Raw genomic sequence first — 27,884 nt, forward strand, 5'->3', positions numbered from 1 at the left:
ATTCTACTTTTTTCACTTTAACTTACATCATAAAGTTCACTATTTTTATGATATGTCTGCCATAGTAAAATTGTTGAGAGACCCATCATATTCCATTGTATGGTATTATTGGCACAAATCTCATTTTTCTTCCCTTTTTTGTTCTTTTTCTACATTATCAGTAGGATAATATAAAAGACACTGATTATAATAATTTTAGGCCATTGATTAATAAGACAAAATCCAATTCGTCGGCCTCAAAGAAACTTTCATCAGAACTCGTGTAAGCCCCAATGCTAGAGCCTTCTATAGTTTCTTTCCTGCTCTTTGCCTTTCTGTTACCACAGAAACTCATGCAATTAAAGGGAGGAGAGGACCTGGAAACCATCTTGTTCTAGAACCTTAGCTGGTTCTTTGTGATTCCAGGATCTACAGTGCCACCAGTTATGTTCAGCTTAATGGATTGAACATCTCAGATTAGGTATAGTTTATATACCCATAGAAAGTTTACCTCTGAAAAAAATAAGAATGGGAAAATAGTTGAGACTACAGAAAGAACAATGTAAAAATCTGGGCAGCCAGTGCTACCCTCCCTTTAGGAGATATTGCCAGGTACCTGCAGACGCTAGCATGAGAAGAATGAAGTAGTGAGTATTGGGCTTCTAAATGATTTTCAAGATCCCTCAAGGTTTTAATGTACTAACACTTAACATTCTCTTATGGTTACATGTGTTGGTAATCCCCAAATTCCTGCTTTCACAAATACATCTACAGTGGACATCTTTAATCATAAAAGTTTTCTTCAGGGGCGCTTGGGTGGCTCAGTTTGTTCAACAACTGCCTTGGGCTTAATCATGTTCCCAGGGTCCTGGGATTGAGCCCTGCATCCTCCCCCTCCCCCTCCCCTGACACTTGAGTTCTCTCTCGTTCTCTCTCAAATAAATTAATTAATTGATAAAAATCATTAAAAATAAATTTACAAGAGGGCTTTCTTCATTAAGATAATTTTTTGAGAGATTCTTGATGGAATGAGAAGCTTTAACACTGAATTCAGATTGCCTATTTTTGATCTTATCTTTACCATTCACAAGCCATGTAGCTATAGACAAGTCACTTTACTTCTGTGTCTTATACATAGCAGATGCTCAAGAAACACTATTATAATTTACTACTTGTGGAGGTTAAACTGTGAGCTTCCAGTTGACTATGAACTCCCAAGGGCAAATGCTCAGCATTGGATATATGCATACCTTCAGATCCCAGCACAGAGCGAGGTATACTGTAGGCACTCAGGCAAGCTCCAACGGTGCTGTTGACCACTGCATATCCAGAGCCTATAACAGTACCTGACACCCAATAGCACTCATTACATTGTTGTTGAATGTCTAACTATTTCTAGAACTAAAAGTAAGTCATTTGAAACTCATTAGGCCCTGAGCAGGAAATAGTCCATCACATCTGCTATCGTTGCTTGGACTCTGAGGACTAGGAACAGGGAGGGATTAAGTGTAAGTGTGCGACAGGGACAGGGAGAAAGGGAGGAGCCTTTGTATAACCATGTGGCATAAGCTGAAGTCTCCAGGAGAAGACAAACCTGCTCAGAGCACACAGGGCTGCAGGTTTGCATTGCCAGGTAGAGAGGAAGCCCAGGAGACCTCAAACTCCCAGAGACAGGGGTGGGTGAGGAGAGAAGAGGGGTAAAGCTAACAGCAGGTGAAGGTATCAGGAAAGTAGACTTTGCTTCTTTCCTCTAAGACACGCATAGAAAGGAATAACGTTCTTTTCCAGAACAGCAGTTATTGATATGGTCCAGCTGTGAAAAGGATTAATTAGGTAGTTTTTGTTAAGATGAGGGAGGCCCTGTGGCACCATACAGTGAGGGGAGGAGGGGTGTTAATTAGACCAAAAAAAGACCTGGTGTGCAGTTCTGCCCCTGCCACTCACCAACACACGATGCGAAGGTGAGCCTCAGCTTCCCAATCCACAAAATTGGGCCAACACAGCCTCACTTAGAGAGTAGTGGCAAGGGTTAAAACTTCCATTGAGACAGGCAGCTTGAAGCTGTGCTGTTCAGTGCCTAGCACCGAGTGGGGTCCTTCATAAATGGTAACGAGTAGGATTAAAATTAATCACAGTAATCAGGCCTCACAATAAAAACTGACGTAGGGCTTATCAAACGAATTCTCTCCACCGTATGAAAGAAACATGAGAACAAGCCCAAATTAGCTTCCTATTTCCCAGCAGCAAGCAGAGGAGTCTGCTGAAGGTCATAGCAGCCATCTCATAGAGAAAGAAAATGACATGGAACACTGGGTCCCTGCTCATCGGCAGTGAATGCCCACCCAATTAAGCAGATTAAACATTCACTCCTTGTGATGAAAAAGTCCCGTGCAGCTGAGCTAGGCCGCCTTCCCTGCTTCCTAGTCCAGAGCCTCTATCTGTTAAATCACCCTTCCTTTCCCTTCCACATTCAGGAAATAATTGGCACTTGTTTAATGCCAAATTTACATTTGTTTTGCATGGGAACAAAATTTGCTTGCAAACAGCTATGTGTGTGAGCAAATGGGCATTCGTGCTGGTAAATAAAATAGACATGCAGTTTTCCAGTTTGCAGATGTATTATTCAACAAAACAAGCAGCAATAGCCTTTAATTTTCATGATTCCTAAGTACTTAGGCACAGATCGTAGCAGACGAGCCCTCCCCACTTTTGTCATTTATGCCTGTTTCGAGGTTTTTCACATTTGTCCTAGATGCATATGTTAGAAGAACTGACTACGTTTTCAGAACTTTTGAATTAAATCTCCAAAATGAAGCTATTTCCAGATTAATAAGAATTTGCTGAGCACCTACTATGTGTTGGTTTGCAGGGATTCAGAGATGACTTCATGGGATGGACTTTAGGGTATCTTGCAAGTTGAGGAGATTAATTTGTGAGTGGAATATGACCAGGAAATAAAAGCATTACTCTAAGAGAGCTCTGTGTGATAAGTTAAGGGGGGCAAAAAACAAACAAACAAAAAAAACAAGTATTATTTTTGTCCACACAGTCAGAAGAAATGGTATCCAATTCTAGCAATGAAAGCAAAGCAAGAAAGAAATGGGTTTTCTGGGATAAAGAAAAAAACATGGGAGTTTTAAAGGATTTTAAGGGATTTAAGGATCAGGATTCTCTGAGGGCTTTTAGTGAGGGGACTCAATGTGACAGGGAAAGGGTAGCGGGAAGATATGAAGTTGCATTTTGAAAGTCCTTAAATGCCATGTCAAGAGCTTGGACTTTATCAATGCTTCTCTAATATTAATATGCATATGGTTTACCTGGAGGTCTTCTTCAAATGTTCATTTTGATTCATCAACTTTGGGGTGGAGCTGGAGATGCTGCATTTCTGAGCAGCCACTGAGATATGGCATGTTGGTAAATATTTAACAACTGGCTCTGGAACCAGAGGTCAGAAGGGCATTTGCCAATTCCCATGGTGTGTATACCCTCACCCTCACCTATTTCAACCTACCAACATGATGTCACCGAATGTGGAGTTGGAAAAAGACATGTACAATTGGTTCTTTCAAGCCTATACATATCTCCTAGGTGGTGCCCAGTGCTTCTGGCCCAAAGACCTCACTTTGAAGAAAAAGTCTCTGGTACAGTGATTCTCAACCTTGGCTGCATGTGAGAACTACCTGCAGGAGTTTCTGAAAGTCAGGAAGGAGAAAGGAAGAAAACAGGTTCCTGCCAACTCCAATCCACATATTCAACAAATCTTTGAAGACACAATGGCAAAATGGTCAGAATTGCTTTATATTTTCCCTTCTTCCTTTAGGTTCCTTCTTGTGTTTCCTTCTACTCTCTCACTCCAAGTGCCTAGAGCTTCTTATCCAGCTCCTCGTTTTGCTGACAAATACTGGCTTTCCTTCTTCTTCTAACAGGCTATAAATTCTATTTTCCTTAAGCTATTCTCCGTTCCCAGTCCTCTTAAGGAAAAAGAAAATCTTTACTTCTTTACGCTAGACTCTGGCTAGACATTGGTCAGATATGTAATCATCAACTCTGTTTTAATAGCTAAGTATTATTTAGGTTTTGTAAGGCCAACAGCCAGGACATGCCTGTCATTGACACGATATTTTATTGTACTCACAGATTCCAAGAGAAGGGGTACACATCACAGCATTAAAGGCTGCATGGAAACCAGTGGAGCAGGGCTTGAGGCAGAGAGGTGGGAACTGTGGGCAAGAGCTTTTATTAAGGAAGAAAAAGACAAGGCAGGCCAAACAGATTTATGATTGGCTAATTCAAATAATTTCAGTGGGCTCTGGAGCATAGGGGCTGTTCCTCCTTATCTGGTCCTTACTCCTGGGTGACTAGGGCCAGTGGATAACAGCTCAGTATCTGAGCACCCAATAACAAAGGTGATTGTGGGTATGGACTCTGAATGATTGGTTTGTATTTAAAAAGGATGCTCCCTGGTAGAGGACTTCTCTAGAGGAGCAAGTGGGGGTTGAACAGGGAGGCAGGAGGTCAAAGCGAGATGACTCAGACATATGATCAGATTGTCCAGAATAAAGCATGTCCAATACAGGCCTGTAGGACAGATGTTAAAGCATAAAGTTTGCAGAATCTAGAAACATGGTTAATACAAACTCATAATGAGCTATATGTTACTCAGGGCCCCTTTACCTTTCCTTGTAAGGCTTGAATTTTAAGAGTAGATATTTGTTAAGACAAATGACGCTGGTTGGTGGAGTCTGTCATATGTCATTATCAGCATTTATCTTATTCCATTCAGCAAAACACTGAGTATTCACTACATGCTGGGCAGGGTGATAAGTGCTGGAGATGGGGAAGGTGTGCCAGGAAGAGGGAGTGATAGAGGAGGAATGGATACAAAACAGTTTTGGGCACCCTGTGTCCTACTGTTTGATGGGAGAGACCAATATGCAAACCGCTGCCTGGAAAGCAAGGCAGAAGAAATTGAGGCTTAGAAAATCTATAGATAGAAGATTTAGTAGGCAACCCAGGAATGCTGGTGATTGTCTCAGCTGATCTTTAACAGATGCTTCAGCAGAAGACAATTAAAAGTAGAAATCTGGGACACCTGGTGGCTTAGTGGTTGAGCGTCTACCTCCTCCTTTTTCCTGTGTCTTTGCCTCTCTCTTTGTGTCTCTCATGAATATATAAATACATTATTTAATAAACAAATATAAATAAAAGTAGAAATCACCCAAAAGCTCAAGAAATGCATATTTTTCTGGGGTGTTGACTGAAAAGAGGGTAATTTCCTCAGTATACCAGCACTCCAAGTAGCACACAGGGTGTTTTTGTTCTGAATGGAAGAGTTTAATTTGTCATTTTGTCTAGAATGTCATTTACTTCCTCAGCTTCAGGGTCAGCTGCTGAAATGCTAGAGGGCAGGTTGGATCAATTAGAATGTATTGGCAGAAAGTAATAGAAAAACTGTTTCATAGTAGTTTAAACCAGAAAGATATCCGATGGCCACACAGCAAGAAATTCAAAGGCGGGAGTTCCGAGGTTGTTTTGGCATTCATGGCAGGTGGAAAAAATGGCTGCAGTTCTTTGTAGCAATCCCATCACAAGGGTGAGCCTATTTCTACCTCCTGGTCTGGAGTGTGTTGCCTTTTTCTTGGGCTAATCGAATGCAGCAGAAGCAATGTTGGACCAGTTTTGAGGCTAGGCTTCAAAAGACTTCACACACTTCCTCTTTTAACCTTGAATTCTAAGTAACCGCCATGTGAATAAGCTTAGACTAACTTCTCAGAGGATGAGAGACCATGTGGAATAAAAATGGGCTATCCCAGTTGTGCACACTCCTTCATGTCTGCACATCAGTCAGCTCTCCACTGATCTGGCCGCTGGCCGCAAATGCATCAGTCAGACCTCCTGGATCCAGAAGACTCAACCAGCTGAGCCCAGCCCAAACTGCCACCTGTAGAATCCTGAGCTAAATAAATGGTTATTGTTTTAAGCAACTAAGTTTTGGAGTGATTTATTACTCTGCAAGAGCTAGCAGATACAGCATCTTTGTGACATCATCAGGAAGTAGGATTCTTTCTCTCTTGCCATCAACAGTGGATTGTTAGCAATAGCTTCCATTATGGTTAAGGGGTGGCCATGGTAGCTCCAAGCTCTGTATCCTTATACTACAACACCACAAGTATGAAAGAAAGGAAAGAAAGGGAGAAAAAGAGCCCTCTTACAGCTCCAAACTTTGCACAGTCTATGCAAGTGCAAGATCTCTCAGAAAGTCCCTTGCTGACTAGCCATGACTGAATTACATGCCTCCCTAGATAATCCTAGCAAAGGAAAATGAGATAGTGCATATAAAGTCATTACATACTTATAAAATGTTTGGATTACCAGTATATATATTTTTCTCTTTTTCCTCTCTTCAGCTCTGGCGGCAATCCTTAATTCCCCAGTTTCTAGATAGGCTCAAGTTCACTTTAGAAAAGTTATAGGAGGAAGTGAGTTTTGAAGGAGGAACGAGATGTTATTTAATAAATTAGCTACCTGTGGAAGGAAGACCTTATGGTGTTAAAGAGGGAGAAAAATGAGCTGTGAGAATGTGCACAATTCATCATAAAACTTAAGAACAGTTTATATAGGGGCACCTGAGTGGCTCAGTGATTGATTCCAAGGTCCTGAGATCAAGTTCTGCATCAGGCCCCCCACAGGGAGTCTCTTCTCCCTCTGCCTGTGTTCTGCCTCTCTCTGTGTATCTCTCATGAATAAATTAATAAATATCTTTAGAAAAAGAACAGTGTATATATAATGAAAGTCAAGTGAAAAGAGCAGTAGCCAGAAAATTGAGAGAATTGGAAGTTGATTTTATATGTTTGGCACTGGCATATGACTGGTTCGGTGTATGATTGGCATTTAATGTCAAAGTAAGAACACATTTGCTATTAGTAGGATGTCTACCCATGGCTAGATCAAGTTGACCCAGGCTCAGAAGCATTTGGCACTACAGAAGGCACCTCAAGTATTTGGTTTGCGTTGGCATCTAGGGAGAAAATTTGAGTGTGTATACCTTTTTAGGGCAAGAAAGTCTGGGAGGAAGGCATTTTATGTGATGAGCAACACAGCAGGGAATATCCTACTCACACCACCATTAATTTGATTGGTGCCTTAAAAGTTATCATTCTGATGATAGAAAATCTATACAATCACAGCACAGTTCCTATTTTATTATAGTAACATCCCTGAGAACCCAGCATACAGCAAAATACAGCAAAAACATAGCATTATTAAAAGAACAGTTTATAATTGAGATTCCAATAGCTAGCAACAGAGGTGTGGTTATTTTCTGTAGGAAGCTGTCAAAACAAAAGAGTTTCCATCACCTGTGGAGCAAAATCAAATACTTGGAGGCAAAAGAAACTTGCAAGAAGATAGATTATATCCCATTTGGATTAAAATGAGCACCTCCCCACTGAATGCTTCTAGACAAGCGTGAAATGTGGGCATAACAGGTAGATTGCATTTATAATATGAAATTAAAAGTAATTTGTGATTGCAAACACAAAACAAAACAAAGAGTTTAACTCTTGTGACAGCTTGGAGCAGGGTGAGGGGTGTCATGATGATAGGTCTTCAGTACTTGAACTTCACTAAAAGAAGACTAGACTCATTTTGGCCCTTTTATGTCAGAAGGATGGAGAAAGGGAAAGAGGGAGGGAGAGAGAAGAGAAAAAATACAAATATGAATAAATATAGAAAGTGTGGGCCTGGAAATCAAAACAAAGTTTCGAGAACACAGATCAGGCTCCATTCCCATGAGGGACAACTTAATTAAATTTCAATCTTGGCCTCAGGGTGAACTTCAGGTTGCCTGCAAAAGTCAAGGGGTGCATGTCATTTGAAATACTCAAGGACAATATTCAGCATAGTCACTTGTTAGGAGTATTATAAGGAACTTTCATGTAATAGATGAGGGTTGGACAAAATGATATTTAATTCCTTTCTAAATCTGAGATGATATGCATTCTAATATATACAACACTGTGGTTTATTTAGGTACCAGGGCCAGACCTAGTCATAATTTGGAATCAGCTGACAACTTTTCCTTTTTATTTTTTTCCCAAAATTCCTACTACTATCTTTCTCTATATCAATTATTTTTTTCAATGTCCCCTTTTCTCTCTGTACCAATTTTCCCTTTCCCTTAACCCAAACCAATGTGATCACAATAATCACGGTCTCCAAAGCAGGAAATAAAATCAGTCTTATTCACTCACTTGCGTTGTGTGCTAGAGATTCAACCCAGTGATTTCCCCACTAAATATATTCCCATTCTAAAAGGACCATAGAGGAAATACGATGCTTAGAGCAAAGGAATGAGAGAATCATTGAGCGTGGTGTTCCACACAACAGGCTTGCAGACATGTTGCTCATTTGCAAAAGATACCTCCCCTTTTAGCCCTCAAGGCTTATGGTTGACCACCCACACTTGACATCTGCCCTGTCAAAAACTAAAGAATACTAGGCAGTCATCTAGATGCTGTTGCTGATAAGAACTGTGGGTTTGGTTGTGCAGATGAACTAATAGCATCATGATGTCTCCTGCTCCTTATTTCAGAAAAGCAACCATGAATTCAGTATCCACTGGTGTAGGTAATTTGTGTTTGATTTATATTGGCTGACATAACTAATGAAGAGAATAGAAATGGACCAATAAGAGTAATCCATATGCCCTCCAGCTTCTTGGAAAAAAGAGTACTTATTTAGGTTCTTTGTAGGTCATATGTCCTGAACATATGTAAATGGTAACATTTTCCTATTCGTGACCACATGTGAGAAGAATATATATTAGCTCTGCAACACATAAATAGCCCCTCCATGATCTCATCGCTTTTTTGCCTGGACACCTAAAGTCACCCCCTGACTGTGGTCTCGGCCCTCTGGATTGAATTCTCTCAGTGCCTCCAGTTACCTTGTGAGATCACATTAGATCATGTCACTTTGCTGCTCACATTCCCCAGTGTCTCCACATGGCCAGCAGAACCAAGTCCAGACCCTGCTGCCTGCTACATGGAAACCTACCACAGAAAGCTTCTTTTCCTAACAATCTCAATTTAAAAATCCCTGCCCATTGTATATTCTGTAACTCATAGTTCCCAGAAATGTCAACATCTGCCAGGTTGAATTTCATTCCTCAACAGCAGCAAACACACACACACACACACACACACACACACATACACACACACTCCTTTCTTAAGCCATGGGTCTCTATTATTTCTGGAAAGTTTACTACAGTACTACAAAATCACTTTATAATAGATTCCTTTCCCATTTCCTGCCAAATATCACTGCTTTCACCTACACATATACCTGGTAGTGGAGCCATCCTTTTCTATTCTCTACTAAAAAGGAGAAGGAAAGAAGGAAGATCATGACTATCTCACTGTACCTAGGATAAAATTCAGAACTATCACCATTTCACAGGGTCCTTCCTGACCTATCTTCTTTCCCTCTCTCCTTTTCATTCCCCCACATAACCTGGGTTCCAACCACACTGACCTTTTTGGTTTGTCCAAATTTCCACATTCTTGTCTGCTTCAGGAGCTCTTTCCCTGGATTAGCTTCTCCCTACTTTCAGCCAGGCTCACTCCCTCAGAGCTGTCTTTACTACTTCTATAGTTTTCCTTGAAATCACTTATTACAACTTAAAATACTAAAGGAAATTGTGGGGTTATCAGTGCTTATCTCCTCCTCTATGAGGACAAGTGTCAAGAATATTCCTAATTTGTACCGCAAGAGGAACCAATATACATTTTTGAATGAAAAAAATAACAGATGTTAAAGAATGAACCATAAATCAAAGCCAATATTGTGAGTCCACCTTTCCCCCTCTCTTTCTTTTTCTTTCTTTCTTTTCTTTTTTTTTTTTGTATTGCTTGATTTAGATAAGGTCTGCTGCTTCTCAAAATTGGATATGTACCACAAAATCTTTCTTAAAACTGAGGAGAAATTTCTTGAGGAAATTGTAGAGACTCCTCAAACCTGAACAGCTTAATTGACTTTACTAAGATTTCCCAGAAAGGTTATCTATTCTTTATGAATCATCTTTCTTTATGAAACAAGTTCAGTAATAATAGTTTAGCTTTTGAAATCAATTGGGCAGTTATATATAAACAGTAAAAATTGTTTATGTTTAGGTATGTTAGGATTAAGCATTTAAGTATGCTTAATATTTAATCCCAGATATGTCCTTAGAGTTATCTGGGAATCTTATTACAGGATACTGGTGTTCCTTGTATTATCTCTTGAATGGATAGAATGAGGAAGGAGGAAAAATGAAAATTAGCTCTCCTGAACTTCAAGCTATGGTGCATATATTATACTACTTACCTTATTTTGTTGTGAGGATTAACTAAAATAATATTAGAAATGCCCAGAAAATGCTGGTTCTTAGTAGGCATGCAATAAATAGAAGCTACTATTATTATTTATCATGTTAATATTATTATCATGCCTCCTAAAATCATATGTGAAGAGTGTTATTCTGGAGCTAATAATAAAAAACAATGAATGATATTATTGGAATGGCCATTTTGGGACAACTGCAAAAACTTTTAAAAGCTTCAATGACTCCCTATTGCCAATTGGATAAAGTCCCAGTTCTCTAGGAGGGCTTTCCAAATCCTTTACAAAGCAAAGGTCAAGAAACATGAAGACAGAAGAGGAAATGCAAAAGGTCAGTTGACAATAAATTAATATTTGGCATCACTGATACTCAAAGAAGTATAAATTGAAATAAGAGCATGCTATGTTTCCAGGAAACAACAAATGTCAGTGAGGATCAGCAGAGAGGGGAACCCTCTTACACTGTTGGTGGGAATGCAAGCTGGTGCAGCCACCCTGGAAAATAGTGTGGAGGTTCCTCAAAAAGTTGAAAATAGAGCTACCCTAAGACCCAGCAATTGCACTATTAGGTGTTTACCTCAAGGATACAAGTGTAGTGATCTGAAGGAGCACCTGCACCCCAATGTTTATAGCAGGAGTGTCCACAATAGCTGAACCATGGAAAGAGCCCAGATGTCCATCGACAGATGATGAATGGATAAAGAAGACATGATATATATATATATATATATATATATATATATATATATATACACACACACACACACACATACACACACGCACACGGACTACTACTCAGCCATCAATAAAATGAAATCTTGCCATTCGCAAGGACATGGATAGAACCAGACGGTATTATGCTAAGCAAAATAAGTCAATCAAAGAAAGACAATTATCATATGATCTCACTCACATATGGAATTCAAGAAACAAAACAGGATCATAGGGGAAGGGACGGAAATATAATACAAGACAAATCAGAGAGGGAGACAAATCATGAGACTCTTAATCCTAAAAAATGGTCGCTGGAGGGGAGCAGAGTGGGAGGCTGAGGCAACTGGGTGATGGGCATTAGGAGGGCACATGATGTAATGAGCACTGGGTGTTATATAAGACTGATGAATCACTGACCTCTACCTCTGAAAGTAATAATACATTATATGTTCATTAATTGAATTTTAATTTTTTAATTTTTTTTTTATTTTTTTTTTTGAATTTTAAAAATAAATGAATAAACCATTTGTAGGTATTTAAAAAAGAGCACGCTATGTTTCACTATCAATTAGCAAAGCTGTCTTTGTGATAATATTTACTGTGGGTGAAAATACAATGAAAGAGGGAGGGACTTTCACGTTATCTCTTATAAAAAAATCATTAAAATAATTTTGGAAAAATAAGTAATATGTACCAGGAACCTTGAAAGTATTCTTATTTTTTTACCCAACTATTTCATTTCTGATAACAATAATTGCTAATATATGAGCCAACTATGCTAAATACCTCATATACATTATCTGATAAATAAGACTGAAGAAAATAATCCAAAAATTACCCAAAAAATATTTATAAAGAAAATAGTCATCACAGCATTGCTTAAAATGGTTTAAGTTTTTTAAAAATCAACTAAGGAATGGTTTTACTCATTGTGGTATGTTATGCAACCATTGAAATTATGATTATGAAGGAGAGATAACAGAATTATATATTATCATTTTATTTGCAAAAAAACACAATTCATAGAATTTTGTGGATAATTTGATTTAGCTATACCCCCCCAACATTTTTAAAGCAGAGAAGAAAGAATGGAAAGAAATACACCAGAATATTAGCAAGGATTTCCATTGCATGGTTGGGATTACTATAACTTAAAAAATTTTTTTACCTTTATGCTTTTTAAAACTTTCAATTTTTAAGTAAGTCTGTTTTATTATGTTTGCAATTAGGAAAAAATTATAAAATTCTCTAATCAAATATACTTCTCGACAATAGTCTTTCACCATTCACCCCAGACCACTTTTCCAGACTCGTCTTACACTAGCCTCCATACCAAACCATTTTGAATCTGAATTAGGTGCTGTGCTCTTACATACCACTGTGCCTTTCTAAGTAAAAAATTCCCTTTATAATGTTCTTTTTGTCCCATTCCCTCAGTGACTCATCCTTTGAAACCACCCTCCAATATCTCCTCCTCAAATGCACCTTCCTGTTAGGCGGTAAGTTGAGGCTCTTCCTCTGAGAGCTCAGTGGTCCTTGGACACTTCCAGTTCAGCACTCATGCTATTCTATGTTACAATTTGTTGCCTTGTCCACCTTACAGGACTTGACAATCTTTTCATGGCTCTCTGGCATAGTACTAGCCATGTTTGTTGGATAGATAAATGGGCAGGTGGATGAATATATGGAAGGACATATGGATAATAAAGTTATATTCAGCTTAAAGCCATTCCACAGTTCAGAGACTGGGGAGAACCAAGAGGGTCTTTGAAATAAAAATGAGGGATATACAAAGCATCTAATACCACTTGGTTAAATAATATAAATACCAAGTTCAGCAAAATAAAAGGAAATTAAGACACACATTTCTTCCATTACAAAAAAAAAAAAAAATAGGATACTTGAAAAAAAAGTCATGGAAAAAGAACATAAGCACCAAGTTTTTGTATTTGTGAGTTTGAGTTGAAGGTCTAATTGCAGACATTGACTTTTGGGTAGGATTCACAACTTTGCTCTAAGTTTTTGAGTTTTGAAACTGTTTCAGAGGATCAACAGAGGCTGATCTTGAAATAACTTCTGACCAGAGCACTGGGAGATAAAGCATTTTCTTGAGTGTGATGCAGACAGCAATACTTTTCATAGTTGCCAAATATTATTTTTCATCAAACCTGCAGAAAAGTTTTCAACCTGCCCTAATTTTTACCAATGAATCTAATAGACCTGGATTAAACTGCAGGGAAGATGAGAACATAAATTTCATTCCTTTCATTCCTTGTAATATTAGGGTTTGTATTCTTTCCAGCTGTAATAACCTCTAGACTTCAACAAAATTGAAAACCTTTAAATAGCCTTTCACAACCTTTCAGTGGAGTAATGAAGTTTTAAGTGCTCACCGGGGATTTTTCAGTTCAGAAAAATCTAAGCAGCAGTAGATATTAAAATCTAATGTTTACCTCAACTCTTTTACAGCCTAATGGGTTTTTCTGACAGTGTAATTTTTAAAAGGTTGAGTTTCATTTATTAATACAGTGTACTCATGCTGGAAACCTTTCTTCTTTAAGGACTCTGATGGGAGTCTTATGGTTAAACCTTGGTTGAAAGCCAGAGAAATCAGCAGGGACAGGGAAAACAGAAACCTGCGAAAGGACTCATGAAGGCTGCCCCAAGCAGGTTGTTTTGGGTTTAGAAAGAGGGGAAAAGTCCTTTCTTTATGACTTAAACACTACAGGAGGTGAGAAAACAAACTCAGGATGGAGAGCCCCCGTGTGCACATAATTATGAGTGTGTGAGTCACTGGAGTTCACACAGTTGCTCACAACCAAAAGGTCTGCCGCAGAAATCAGCTGTTCGCTAAACTGATGGGAGGATACTGTTCTCCAGAACTGCTCTACTGGGGGCGCCAGCGGGAGGGTATATGGAAACCAAGGAGAAATTGCAGGGTGAGCAACAGGCGAACCCACACTTAAGCAGAGAAAGGATGTGATTTGGAAAGATTCCATTTTATATATTGTATGCTGAAACCAGTGTGCAGGGAAAGGCTGAGTGAGTTCCAACCAAGTGGTAATAAAAAAACAAATGCCACTTCTCGTATGCATAATGCCTCCATGTAGTTAACGGAGATTTGCAAAATAAGTACACTAGAGTGAAAAGGGGCAGGATTTATTTCCATTGACTATGATGTAGTAAAGCTATTCTCAGGTATATATATCATCTGGTGTGCTATTTTAAATTATGAAATAAAAGTGCCACTTGAGGACGTAATTGAAAATAATATTGTAAAGTAGAGAAACTTGATGGCCATAAAGGATAGATAGTTTAGCATATTCATCATCTTCACATTTTACAAATAGATGGAGATATATATATGTGTACACATATATAAGGATATATATATATATATATATATATATATATATATATATGGCAAAATTGGCATCTTGTCCTAATGGATAAGACAACTTTGAAAAACACAGAGCATGCACTTTTATGATAGTATCAGGATTCATTATAGCTACTTATGAGATATTCATAATTTTTTAGAGCACTTTTAAAATTCGAATGAGCAAAACAAAGCCAAAATCTCTTATAATCCCAATGGCCATAGATGAAAAATCCAGTACTGGGGATATGATTTTTCAATAGATTCTTTTTTTTCTTAAGATTTTACTTTTTTATTTGAGAGAGAGAGCACAAGAGAGCATGAGTGAGATGAAGGGCAAAGGGAGAAGCAGGGAGCCCCATGTGGGGCTGGATCCTGGGACTCTGGGGTCATGACCTGAGCCAAAAACAGATGCTTAACCAACTGAGCCATTCAGGTGCCCCTCAGTCGATTCTTTGTAACATTACCTCATGAAGATGTTTTTATATATTCTCTTCTATAACATAATGATTATGTAACATTGTTTTGATTATTCTGCTATAAAATTTTGATAAGGACCCAAACAGGAATCATTTTTAAAAAAACTATTTCTCATTTTGTTCAAAAGCTCTTATTTGAATGATTAACTCTCACCCTGACGTCTCAGTCAAGATCTTGTCCTTTTTCTCTGGCTGCTTTGGTGGAGCTCCACTTTGGGCTACCATAAAGTTGACATGTCTCAAAGGAAGCTCATCATTTTTTTCTTCCTTTCAATTTCTCACCTATACCCATTGCAGTTTCTCAGCACTTTACATCTGCTTTTTTTACTTCTTTTCCTCATCTAGCCTCTGCAATCCATGTGTTACCAAGTATAGTACACTCAATTCTGAACACCTCCAACAGTGGTGCCTACAGTGACTCTGAGCATCCGCCTGTCATGCCTCATTTATTGTCATTAACCAACTGATCTCTCCTGTATCTCTTCTCTCCTAATTTCAAGTCATCTTACCTTTTGATGCTTAAATGATTGACTAATTCATTCCATCAGTCACCCAAGTATCTATTGTATGCTGACTATGTGCCAGGCAATGTGATAGACACTTAGAATGTGAAACAAAATCACATCCTTCCTCAAAGAAGGTGCAGTCTAGTGGAAGTAATCATATTAACCCAAGAATTATGAAATGATCATTAGGATCAGTAGAACAAGATAAAACAAGAAACACCTAGTCCATTCTGAAAGACTCAGGAAAGATTCCATCTTTCTTAAACATTATTTTTATGTCACATCCATATCAAGAAAATTCCTAACTACCTTCTATAGCATAAGGCACAAACCTTTTATTCTGGTTTCATGACTCTATAAAATCCACCTCCAATCTGTCTAAAACCTTTCTCCAACTTCTCCATACAAACCAGCTAATTCCTCTCCCATCTCTGATTCTGTTGTTGATCATGCTCTTTCCTTACCCAGAATACCTTCCCCACTCCCTTCTGGTTCTCCAATCCTAACTATATATCTAGGCCCATCTCTTTCATGAAGACTCTCCAACATGCCAGCCAACACTGATCATCCTCAGGACACTCTGGCCTTCTAAGCAATTATGATGTTTCCCATTTTGCTTAACTATTTTGTGTGTGTGTCCTACATTCCTAAGTAGACTGTTGGATCCTGAAGAAATGATTTCTTCATGTCTTCAGCATTACAGATGTTATATAATCTAAATGAATACATTTTACCAGAAGAGTAAATTAGTAATTTTATTTTATTTTTTAAAAGATTTCATTTATTTATTCATAAGAGACACACAGAGAGAGGCAGAAACATAGGCAGAGGGAGAAGCAGGCTCCGTGCAGGAAGCCCAATATGAGACTCGACCTTGGGACCCTGGGATCATGCCCTGAGCCAAAGGCAGACACTCAACCGCTGAACCACCCAGGCATCCCATAAATTAGTAATTTAATAAACTATTTAATCATGGTAGCTAGCTATTCATTATTCACTTAATTTTTTGTGACTGTATCATAGTGTATATCATTTGTAATGTAACTTATGTACAATTGTTTGCATACGTACATGTGCACACACACACACACACACACAGACTCACTGCGACTCACAGACAGGGGGCATAACTTGAATTCACTGATCATTTGACAAATATAAAAAGTAAGTGTCTCCTGCAGTGTTAGATACTGCACTAAATATTAGGGAGTCACAGGTGAGCAAGACTCCCATGATACCTGCCCTTCCTGGGACGCAGTCTGTAATGTGATCATGCTCCATCCAGAGATATGAGCGATGCTAAGGAAAAGCATGGTGCTAAGCAGAATCTAACATAATCTAGGAAGTCAGGAAAAGCGTTCCAGAGACAGTGACGTTTGAAATATTTCCCAAGGGATAATAGGAGTCAGCAAAGTAATGAGAAAATGGCAGATGCTGGAGGAAACAGCAAACACAAGGACTGGTGGACAAAATAAGCATGTTATAATTGTGGATCTAGAAAAATTCAATATGACTAGAATATAAAATGAGAATGAAAGATGGAGCTAAGGATGTAGGTGAGGGTCAGATCATATCAAAGACTTTAAGCTTACCCCTAAACATGCTACAAGACTTGAATGGGCTTTAAAGAAAGTGGATGGCATGAGCAATGTTCAAGAGAAAAAGTGGAGAATAGAATGGAAGAGAGTAAGAGAGGTCAGTTAATATTAGTTAAGAAGAGGATGCCTGAGTGGCTCAGCATTTGAGCATCTGCCTTTCACTCAGAGCGTGATCCCGGGATCGAGTCCTGCATCAGGCTCCCTGCATGGAGCCTGCTTCTCCCTCTGCCTCTCTCTCTGTGTCTCTCATGAATAACTAAATAAAGTCTCAAAAAAAATTATTTAAGAGGCTATTGCTGTCATCCATGGGGAAGCTGATGGTAACCTAAAGTAGCCTACTGTGGATGAAATTTAAGTGGAAATTGTAGAACCATATAGGAGAAAGAATGGAGAGAACATGGTATTAGGACAAAAATCACAGTCAGTAACTGGACTTGGAAAACACAAAGAAAGTTTCCAGAATCAGACAGACTCGGGTCAAGTTTTGGCTTTTACTGTCTGCGTGACTTGGGCCACATTTTTAGCCCTTTCTAGACCAGTTTGCTTGTTGGCAAAATGTGATTATAGCTGGCTCATGGAAAGCTGGGAAAAGGGTGACTCCATTAAAGGCATATAGACTTACTTAACATTCTGAAATCTACTTGACACAGTGTTCAGTGTATAAGAAGTAGTCAGAAATTGTCAGTCCTTTTTCATTCTTCTCTCCTCCACATGTGAACAAACTTTGTATCAGGACAAGTATGAGTTCTTTAGCAAAATCATACATTCATATGGCCTTTCGTTGGAAATCATTCTGTGGCAGCTATTTAGCTCTGTTTGTGCAATCTACCTGCACGATGGCAGGGGTTTATGCACAATTAAGCAGGTCTGGGGCTATTGACAAATGCATTGGCATAGGCAGGAGAAAAGAATGGGAGAGAGGGGGGAAAGCACAAAGAGGGGTTTATGGAAAAATAGCAAAGAAAGAGAAAAATGCATGGAGTCTAGAGGGTGGATAAAATTTATCACCTAAAGGCTTTCTTCAATTCTGTCATAAATTTATTCAAGAAGAGGATTTGCTTTGGGGAAGATTGAAAATTTGCAAGGGTGCAAGTTTCCGGCAACTTGCAAAGAAAAATATTCTTAGTACAGCTAACTGTTTTATGGCCTAACCCAGATGGAGCATATGTTTATATTTGAAGGGTTATTTCCAGTATTTATTTATCACTCCAGTGAAATGTTAATCCCACATAAATTTTCCAGTTTTAAGTTTCAGATGAACAATTTAAACCTTGTGACAAAATAGTGAAATTACCCCAGTGACCACATTAATCTTTTATTCCAGTGATGAACTGTGTCTTTCTTTTGGTGAACTTACTGGACTCTGTCACGCTTTGCTTGCTTTTCATGTGATATAACTTTGAACTTTCCTAACCATACTGGATCCATGCTATTCCAGCGTCCCTTTCAGATCTCCAGCATTCTTTAAAAACCTAGCTTAACCTGTAAGGTTCAGGTATGCATATGATTTACATCTAGATTCCTCTATTTTCCTTAGACCTGGTGGACACATGACCCAAGATGGTTCAAATAGAGTCTTTCTCAGGACTTCCTTATAAGAAAAGGGGCTTTCATTCCTATGGTATTATAAACTGATAGGACAAGTCAACCACAAAAAGAGTTCCCTGCCTGAAAATGAGGCCAAAGTGAAGAAAGTAAAACAGAGAAATAAAGAGGACAGGACAAGCCCTGATGATATTCTTTGAGCATCTGCATCCAGACACACCTGAATCCACCAACTCCTCCCGTGGTTGAGTTAGGAGAACTAGTAAGGTCCCTTTCTCTTTGCTTCAGCGTCTTGGTATTGGCTTCTTGTCACAACGAAAAAAGTGACCCCGCTTTCATATTCAGTAATACCTACATGCTTGTATATTGACAAAAATATTTGTTAAAAGATACCTAGAAATGTTTTATTGGAATTCTATCTGGATCAACCCTTTAGCCCAGTTTTATATTCCATTTTTCTCAGAAATGTCAATTGAACAGAACTTCAAAATAAAGGTGCTTTCGTTCAACATTAAGCTATGGGCATTTAGAAGAGAATATTTATTACTTTGTACATTCAAGATGTTGAGGAAGTGGTGTAGTGTATTAGAAAGAACACACTTTGAAGTGAGTCCTGGAGTCATATCCTATATTGGCCACCTAATAGTTGTATGATTTTCTAAAAAAATAATAGCTATGCTGAGCCTCCAACCTCTCACTGATAAAAGGGAAGAGGTAATGAATGCATCCTCACTTTGGGGAAGATTAAATGAAGCCACATTTATAAAGTACTAACTCCTTGAGGGGAAAGTATCAGTTTTGTTCACTGTTCCCAGGCCCTAGAACAGAGTCTAGTGTACATTACATGCTTATTAAATATTTGCATCAAACAGAAACGGTCTGGTACCCAAGGAATGTTCAACACACCACAACTAGCACAGTGGTGAAGATAATGATGATGTGCACGGGGGCTAGTGAACTGGTCACTCAAAGGAAAGAAAGAAAGTGACCTGGTAACCTTGCAGGGAAATTTTTGAAGATGTTTTCTATCTAAAATGACCTTCTGGGTGACAGGCATTAAGGGGGACACGTGATGTGATGAGCACTGGGTATTATACTATATGTTAGCAAATTGAATTTAAATTTAAAAAAATTCAAAAAATTAAAAAATGAAAACTACAAATAGGTTAGAAAAAATATAAAAAAAAAATGACCTCCTGACATTATGGAGACTGACAAATGTATGGCTTGCTAGGATATTTCTTTATAACCTGAGAACATAAACAAAAGCCATATTTTTTCATTAATATTAATGAGCAGTGGTAAACATGCACTGAGTACTGTGCCCAATGCTATGAATGCAATGAGAAGCAGCAATCATAAGCATAACGTTAATAGTAACAGCTAATCTTTCCTGAGTACTTCTTTGTGCTGGGTACTCCTCTGAGTACTTTACATGTAACAGTTCATTCATTTCCATGAAAGTTCTACATATCAGCACTACTATTATCCTCACAATTTTACAAATGAGGAAACTGAAGCATAGGGCATTTAGATAAGTTATCCAAGGGCAGACCACCTGAGTGGAGCCCGAATTTGGACCCTATTGACCTGGCTTCAGGTCCCACCATCTGCTACATGTTCAGATCTTCTTAAAGAGCCCTCAGAATGTGAGACTCAGATTCTAGAGTACATGGCAAGATGGTACACACAGTGGCTAATATGCTATGGAGGGATATTTTCTTTGTCCTAAAAATTGAGTAAGACATGGAAAAGTATATTGGAACCCACGCTGAGTTTCCTCCACTTGAAGACAGGGCCACATGTAAAAACAGTGTGAGGTGTTTTCCAGATCACACCCTCTCTGCAGACCCCAGGGCTTGGGTGTTTCTCAACCCAAGTAAGCCCTCTCCAACCAGCTCTGGCCTCCTTGGTCACAGGGGTCTCAGGATCATCCTTTCTTTCTCTCTTTCTCCTTCTCCCTATCACATAGCTTGTGGTTACTGAGTACTTGAACATTCCTGAGAGAAGGATTGGAGACACTAACTCACAGGTGTGGAGGATTAATTCTCATTCTATGGTCTTTTCCTAAAGGAATGAATCTAATTTCTTCCCACTTAAACTGTGAAATAGTTCTCTATTCTTTCAGACGTCAGCCTCTGCTCCTTTACTTTGCATTCTGCTGGAAGGCCATGCCTTACTGATGCTGCTTTTGAGTGATTTTCCTATTCAAAAGCCATGGCTGCCTGCCAACAATAGAAACCAGTCCAAGGTTCTTAAAGCAGCATCGGGCACCCGGGGCTCCTGCCTCAATCCACCTGCCGGAATGCATCTTCTGCCATGACTGGCCACATGTTTTACTGTTTCCTGTACACATCTGTGTGCTCGAGCCTCTTCACCATTTTGTGGGTTTGTCCCTATACCTGAAATCTTCTTTCCCTCCTCTACTTCCCTCAGTTCATTCATTTACATTATTTGAACATTTGCTGTAGGCCGGTCAGTGTCCTAGCCCTGGGAAGGTGGCTTTCATCAAGTGGAACAAGGTCTCTACACTCATGGAGCTTTTATTCTAAGAAATGAAAACAGTAGACAAGTCAACCCAAGAATTTCAGAGAGTGGGAAGTGCTATGAAGATAAGAAAACAGAGTGATGTGGCAGAGAGTGAGTGTGCGCGGGGGTGTCACTGCGTTGGGTGTTCAAGGAAAGCTATTTCTGAGTGGATGACATTTGATCTCAAACTGAATATCAAGAAGGAGCCAGCCATGTGAAGATCAGAGGGTTTGAGGCGGAGAGCTCAGAAAGTACCCCTGAGAGTCAAATATTATCTGCTCTTGAAAGCCTAGTTCAGATGCAGCCTGAGCCTCAAACCTTCTCGTATCTTCCCACCTGAATTCCAGCCCATAATGCTTTATCTTCCTTGTAGTGCTTACTCCTTTATACCTTCGATGCTAGCTACTTATGCATGTCTTGCCATCCTACTAAAATTTCCGGGTCTCAAAGATCTACTCTTATTTTTTATCACTTACAATGCTAAGTCCAATATTAGTACAGAAATATTTCTTATCTAAAAATATTAATAAATATAATATTATATAGTATAATAAAATGTACCATACAGTATACATATAATAGATTTTTCTTAAACTTTTATTAATTTCTTTATGTTACAGGAATAGCATCTCTTGAATGAAAGAATGAATGAACAAAGGAGAAAGGTGGAATTTTGCTTCACCTATGGCAGGGATGAGAAAGGCAGATAGATATTAGGGATGCAGAGCCCTGAAGTGTCTCTAAAGCATCATAAAACCTGTGAATGAGGCTGGGGTTTTTTTGGGGGGGGGGTTCTTGGAGAATGGAATTCAGTCCCCAGTTGGCCCACTTTGGAGGAGAAAGTCCTAAATACAATTTTTTGGCTGATGATTATTTTAAGTGTCAGTCTTTTGTGGGGCACGTTGAGTTGTTTCCGACTCCAAAGGCATTGGGAAATTTTTTAAAAATCCATGTAGTCTAAAGCCTGAGCATGCTTTGATGAATTTAATCGTATAGAGCTGGAGGTAATTGTAGTACCAGTTTCTTAGTAAAGTTGGTATTCAATGAAAGTGACAAGCCTGACAACTTCATTAACAGCATTGACATTAAGCAACACTGACTATGTCTTACAGTTAAAGAGGGAAGAAAAAAATTACAATTTTGGTACATTTTAATCAAAGTCTGAAGGTAGCCCATGTCAGATCTCCCCTTGTTTTTTGTTTTTGTTTTTGTTTTTGTTTTTGTTTTTGTTTTGTGTGTGTGTGTGTGTGTGTGTGTGTGTGTGTTGGGGGGGAGGCTGTGTTTTCCAGTATGCTCCTCCTGTACGTGTAGCTGGGGAGATGTTCTTCTCCCAGCCTCTCCTCTGCATAGTAACCAAGGAAGGCTCAGGACGAGATGCTGCATGCAGTCCACGATAGATTAACTGTGAGCTCTCTCTCCGGCATGCAACCTGCCACTCGGGGTGTCCGATGGACAGCTGCTAACACCCATTCATCTGCAGCGCGCTCACAGCCAGACAAAGATGCCCCACTGCAGTGTTTATTACCTTTCTAGAACCATGGTTGCTTTCAGATATTTTCCAGTGGGTGAAAGGCCTTTGTTCTTGCCTGAGAAGGAATCCTGAATAGAGAAGTGATTTCACTTCCCCAATTAACCCAAGAAAATAAATGGGGAGAAACAGAGCAGGAAATATACTCTAAGACAGAGGGATGACACACTTTGTGGCATGTGTTAGCAACAAATGCAGCTCAAGGTTTAAAACTATCGTTGAATTTGAGTCACAGACCTCGTTGAAATCATGTCTTTTACAAATGGTGTGACTATAAATTTTCTAAAATACTGTGAGGGGCTTTCCATTTTCTCATTTCTTATATTTGTTGTGTTGATGACAATAACTCATTTAGTAAGGAATCATCATTTTGATGCTTTTCCTTTGAAAAGTCTTTATTCCATACATTGTGTTTCTTTTCAATGTTTTGAAAAAGCTATCCCTTGAATGCATTCTCTGGGTGTGTGCTTATGTATGGTGTTTAACAAATATCTCTGAAAGGGACCTTGTAAAATAATTTGACCTCCAAAGTTCATTTTTAAAGTTGCCCAAAAAGATTTTTATACAGTTTTAAGTTTTATTCTTTCTTTATTATCCCTTTATTTATCCTTTATGCAGCTTTTTTTTTCCCTCCAACACAGCAGCAACCTTTGACATTGAGCCCTGTCTGAGCCAGATCACATGCCCAAAATTGGTAGTAATGAATCCAATTCTCAGGTAGAGCCAAGCTGTCACCTAATTTCCCTGGGACATGGTGTCAGACTGATAATGCCAATGTGTCCACAATGACATAGTTGGGTCTGTGCTATTGGGATGTGACACAATTTTAAGAATGTCCATGTCAAAAGGACAGTGTTTGGCTTCCATCAAGGCAAGATGTGTTCCTATATAAAATATAAATTTTATGTTCAAATAAAACACATGGAAAGAGAATGTCTGTATGAAATCTCTTTTTGCCTTTGTGCATTTTCTCTCTTACCCTCTGAAAAGTTCCCACAGGACCAGCACTAAGCTTCTCTTCATTAGAACCCAGATTTCAATTTAAATTTTAATTAGAATAGATGACTAGAATACTTACCATTCTCTGTAGTTTCTGCATAGAGCTAATCAGCATCTAGAAGTGTGTCCCATGTTTTCATAAAAAGATTGGGATCTTATTCTGCAAAGATTTACTGTTATCCATAAAATTACTTTATACCCCACCACACCACTATTTCTGTGGATGAGTCATGTTTGGAAGAAAATATTGTTCTTCCATTTATATAGTAACAAAATCCAGCAGAAAACTTGATTTTAAATATGTATAAAATGTTAATATTTATAAGATCATAGTTTTACTAACAAACATCTCATAAACTCCTGGACTTTGCCCCCAGTATTTCAAGTATAATTTTGAATACTGTATAATTTCTACAAACTAAAAAGAACATGTTAGTCATCATATAATACCCAAACTATTCTATAACCCAAACTGGTTCCATGTTAATAAATATAGATCTGAGTTATCATTTTTAATGAGTACATAATCAACAGCTAAGTTTTTTGCACTTTCAAGCTTACAAAACAATTGCACTTAGTCAGTCATTCATCTGTTCAACAAATATATGTTGAGCTTCTCTCTGGCCTGACTGTTCTAGATTGGGAGAGTGGGAGATGAATTTAGCATGAATAATCCAAATTTTATCCACTGAAGGAATTGAGCTCAAAATTGTACACAGTTGATGAGCGGCCAAGCTGTGACTTAAACCTATGGTGTCTCCACTCCAAGGCCAATGTACCAGTAAAAATAGGCAAGGAATACAAGGCTTTTGTCAAGACAGTTCTTTTCCCCTGCATAACTAGTAAAGGACAAATCTACCTTAAAAATCACAACAAGTACTGATAGGAATTCAAGTATAAAAGAAAATTAGAATAAAACATGGCTATTCTCTGGCACACTAAATGCTTTGTCATTCATTTTCATTATAAAAGTTATGTCTGCTACTTGTTATGGACTAAGTGTTTCTGTCCCACAGGTATCATATGTTAAAGCCCTAACCCACGGTGTGATGGTATTTGGTGATAGGACCTTTGGCAGGTAGTTGGGTCTAGGTGAGGTCATGTGGATGGGACCTCAATGATGGGATTATTATCTTCATAAGAGGAAGAGGACCAGAACTTCCTCTTTAGGTCTTGCTCTCTCCCATCCTTTATCTTCTCCCTGTGAGGACACAGTGAGAAGTGGCTATTTGCAATCCAGAAAGAGAGAGGGCTCTCACCATGAACCAACTATTATTCTTTTTTTACCTATTACCTTGATCTTGGACTTCTCAGCCTCCAGAACTGTAAGAAATAAATGTCTGCTGTTTAAGTCACCTAGTCTATGGCACTTTGTTTTAGCGCCTAGAGAGGCTAATACAGTTATAAAAGAGAAGTCAAAATACTGAAAAGAATGAAGAGAAGGTAAAAATCATATAATTTCACCATCCAGATATAAACACTATTGCTCTATCTCAATATATATGCATATTCATTATAATCATTAAAATGTGATCAAACTATACATGTTGTTCTATAATCCAAAAGTATAATAAAGACCTAAGTGTTCATTTTCAATTATTATGTAGCATTCCATTGAGTATATATCATAATGTATTGAACCAATATCCTCTTAATGGACATTTCAATAGTTTCCATTTAAACTCTTATAAACAGCTAAAAATTAACAAACTTGTATAAAGATCTTTACATACTTGTCCATCTGTTGTCTTGGGATAAATTTTTAGGAGTGAATTGATTGGGTAGTGGTGGACACATTTTAATAATCATATATGTTTCAGTTTATAATTTTTACCAACAGTGTATGAGGTGACCATTCCTCATGTTCTTGTCTTTTTTAATCTTCAACAATATTATAAGCAAGGGCAAAATAGTATCTCAATGTTATTATTTTTGTTTCAATTTTTTCTGATTAATAAATTAATATTTATGCATTTAGAGAATTAAGAAAAGTATATAAATTCACAAAGAACAAAATCCATTTAATAAGCCTACATCCAAGAGGTAAACTTATTAACATTTTGCTCTATTATCTTCACATTATTTAAAAAAATTTAAATGCACATAATTTTTCAGTAAAATTGGGATACTGTAAATATGCTTTTGTGTTCTTTATTTTTTGAAGTAGAGCTTCTCACTGTAAAGATTTATGTATGCAAATAAAAGTATATAAATTGTAATCAACAAATCTTTACAAAGTAAACACACCCATGTAGCCACTACCCAGGTCGAAAAAAGATTACCAGCCCCTCCCACCCCACCCCAGCAGAAGTCTCCTTTGGGAGACTCCTTGGGCATCTCATTCCTGATTCTCTTAGTCTCCAGGGTTGTGAAACTCTATAATAATGTGCCTTCGTGTATACTTTATCCCATTCTCTGCGATGGACATCCAGTAAGTGTGCACATGTCCTTCAATTCCTGGACATGTTCATCATTATTTTCTTTTATAATTTCTTTCTTTACATTTCTATTCTCTCATTTTAGAACTTCTATTAACAAAAAGTTGAGTCTATTAGTTTGTATTTTGTTTTGATTCTTGGGAAATTTGCTGAATTTTATCTCTAATTTTCATTTGTGTTTGCTTTTCTTCTTGGGAGATTTTCTTATCTTCCATCTATTGATCTTTTTTAAATGTTGTGCTAATTTATTTTTAATGTCTAAGAGCTCTTTCTTGTTTTTGTTTTTGTTTTTTTTTTTTAGGTTTTTTTTTTATTATTTATTTATTCATAGAGATGCAGAGAGAGAGGCAGAGACACAGGCAGAGGGAGAAGCAGGCTCCATGCAGAGAGCCTGATGTGGGACTCAATCCAGGGTCTCCAGATCACGCCCTGGGGTGCAGGCGGCGCTAAACCGCTGCGCGCCACCGGGGCTGCCCTTGTTTTTGTATTTTTGAACAGCATCTCACTTTCATTTATTTGAGGAAATCACTTACAGTTTTTGTTTTTTCACTTCCTGTATTGTCTTTATTTCCTTTAAATCCCCCTTTAGTCTGCTTCTCTGTTTTGATCTCTTTTCTATAGCTAGAGAATTCCCTCAAAATCCAATTATTGCCTATCTATTCATATTTAAAAGTGAAGCACTAAAAAGCTAGATATTCATAGGCCAGTTTGATGGTTAGTGGATTTCACTAGGAGGTTACTGGGAGTGGTGTTGGGTGATCCCGTAATGTCAGTATCTATAGTTTTTTTATTTGGGGGAGATTCTGTTTCCACAAAGAGGACTCCTTCATTATCTTTTCTGGAGGGTACGATCCTTGCAACCAGGATTCTGTAAGCAGAGCTTTGGAAGGTGTTGCTATTCTCACCATCAAATACATATTAACTGGATCTCTGCTCCCAACTCCTTCCTCTGCCAATTCCACTGTGTCTGCATCACTGAAAACTGAGCTTCTGTGGCTAAAAGTTTCCTGACTGGGTAGGAAAAAGATAGGTAGAGTGAGAGGGTAAATCTGGGGGATCTAAATGATCCTCTATAACCACTCCTCATATTTTTCAGCCCATCTTTAAGCTCTACTATTAGAGGTAGCTAGTGTCTCCAATTCCTGAGCCTTTCTGGGAATTGGTGACAATGGGTCTCTTCTTTGACATTCTCCCTTGAGAGTGGGAAGGTTTCTGTTTTCTCCGTGCTAATAAATTGGTCCCTGTCATTTGCTTTCTGTCTTGAAGAATTGCTTACATTCTCAGACGGTGTTGCCTGTCCTCTGCATCTTTGGGGGTTTAAAATCCTTTTTATTCATTTACAGATCTGAAAAATCCATCCTTCGTGGCTCAAGAAGAGATATCCATGGTAATATGTAGGAATTCTGTCCTCTCCTGCCCCTGAGATGTTAAGGCTATCCTGGCCCTCAAGAACTCACAGGAATTGTATCATTCCAGCCTTTCCACTTGCCCAAGTGATATTGGGCTAATATGAGCTTCAGTTTCTTTATCAATAAAATATGATGATAATTTCTATCTCATAGGGTGTTGTGAGAATTAAATCAAACAATGCACATATAACACATTGGCTATATACAGCTTAACGAATGTTCTAGCAGTTATCATTTTAATTAGTAGTAGTAGTATTGATATCATTATCATGATCAACATGCACATGCACAATAGCAAAATCTACTTGGATTTAACCTCACAACAACTCACTCTAGTGATAGAAACAGGAGAATAAGAACCAAAATCATATTGTCCAGAATATATTGTTATGTTAAAT

General features: G+C 38.2%; 1 long non-coding RNA gene across 1 annotated transcript; it reads left to right on the top strand.

The window, feature by feature from the left end:
- Window positions 1–377: 377 nt before the first annotated feature.
- Window positions 378–27,636, top strand: LOC112654803 (uncharacterized). Its single transcript, XR_003133375.3, has 3 exons — window positions 378–626; window positions 3,568–3,763; window positions 27,421–27,636. It is a non-coding gene; the product is annotated as an uncharacterized LOC112654803 (long non-coding RNA).
- Window positions 27,637–27,884: the final 248 nt, after the last annotated feature.

Source organism: Canis lupus, chromosome 15 (assembly GCF_003254725.2).
Source record: "Canis lupus dingo isolate Sandy chromosome 15, ASM325472v2, whole genome shotgun sequence".
Taxonomy (NCBI): Eukaryota; Metazoa; Chordata; class Mammalia; order Carnivora; family Canidae; genus Canis; species Canis lupus.